The sequence below is a fragment of the Phalacrocorax carbo genome, assembly GCF_963921805.1.
Source record: "Phalacrocorax carbo chromosome W unlocalized genomic scaffold, bPhaCar2.1 SUPER_W_unloc_11, whole genome shotgun sequence".
NCBI lineage: Eukaryota > Metazoa > Chordata > Aves > Suliformes > Phalacrocoracidae > Phalacrocorax > Phalacrocorax carbo.
Window position 1 is genome coordinate 38600 of NW_026990245.1, and position 1665 is coordinate 40264.

Sequence of the window (1665 nt, forward strand, 5' to 3'; positions counted from 1 at the left end):
AATTTGGTCAGATGGCTGTAAACACAGGTAATCGATTGGCAGATAAAGCTGCAAAGACAACTGCAGAACAAGGTATCCTTGCACTAGTACCAGTAAAACATAAAAATTCCAAACTTAAAACTGAGGTACAATAAATTGGATGAGCAATTAGCAGAACAATTAGAATCATCACAAAATGCAGAAGGATGGTGGTTAACACCAGAAAAACAGGTAATAACAACCCCGCAAATTATGACAGAACTTGCAAAAGAAAAACATGAACAAACACATTGGGGTGTAGATGCTATGGTTTCGAGTTTAAAAACCTCAGTAGTGTGTGTAGGGATGACAGGAATAGTTAAATCCATAGTAGCTAAGTGTCCAGTCTGTCTTAAAAATAACCCCTTAAACCAAAAGAAACCACCTTTAGGAATAACAAAACAAGGAAACTCTCCTGGAGATTACTGGCAAATTGATTTTTCTGAGTTACCCGGACAAAATGGATATAGGTATTTGTTAGTGATGACTGATACATTTTCTGAATGGCCAAAAGCTTTCCCTTGCTGCACCAACAAAGCTAGAGAAGTAGTTAAAATATTGCTGAAGGAAATAATACCAAGATTTGGAGTGCCAATGGGAATGTCCTCTGATAGAGGACCACATTTTGTGGCACATGTAGTCCAACAGATTAGTAGAATTTTAGGTATAAAATGAGACCTGCATGCACCCTGGAGACCACAATCAAGTGGGAAAATTGAGAGGATGGACCAAACACTAAAGAGGCAAATAAGTTAGATCTGTCAAGAAGTGTCTTTAAAATGGCCACATGCCTTACCATTGGCTCTCTTGAGAATTAGAATTCAACCAAGATCTAAAGACGGTGTAAGCCCATATGAGATTTTGTATGGCAAACCTTATCAAATTCCTCTCATCCCAGGGGATATGAAGGTAGGAGGGGAAACAGATTTAAAAGTGTATTTGTCTTCTTTAGGAAAAACTCTTGGAGATCTCCGGCGATATATTGTGTTCACTAGATCGCTTGCCTTGGATACGCCTATACATCAGTATCAGCCGGGTGATCTCATGTACATAAAGACCTGGAACTCTGAACCACTGCAGGAGAAGTGGAAAGGACCTTTACAGGTACTGTTAACCTACACTGCAATCAAAGTAGAAGGAGTGGAACCATGGATACACTACACTCGAGTGAAGAAAGCACCATCATGGAAAATCATCGAGACTCTGAGACTGCTAAATTGACTTTAAAATATGTATAAGTCTTTCTGTAAATGGGTGTTTGTCTTGGGGTGGAAACTTTTCTCTAGGAGAGGAGGTGATCATTTTTATAAAATGACAGGGAGAGGGGTATGGATAATGTTAATGATTGGGATTGTGGAAACTTCAACAGCAGAGCAAAGGGTTGAGATTCTGCAAAAGATGGCAGAAGATAATTTGATGATAGGACTGATAAAAGAGTTTTCTAACCTGCAGAATGTAACTCAAATTACTGCATTTCTCCCAATTCCAAGAGCTGTAGGTGAAGCAATTCCATGGGGAATCCTGACAACAAAGTTAAGTAGTGTGACTGATAATAGTCATTGTGAACAAACCCCTGCTGTTGGATGGACAGGTGGTCCGGAAACAATGATCCAGATGATCATCAACAAAACTAAGGGATGTGAAAAT

At 39.2% G+C, this 1665-nt stretch overlaps 1 pseudogene; it reads left to right on the forward strand.

Annotated features, from left to right (window-relative positions):
• Positions 1–324: 324 nt before the first annotated feature.
• Positions 325–1239, forward strand: LOC135310823 (protein NYNRIN-like; annotated as a pseudogene).
• Positions 1240–1665: the final 426 nt, after the last annotated feature.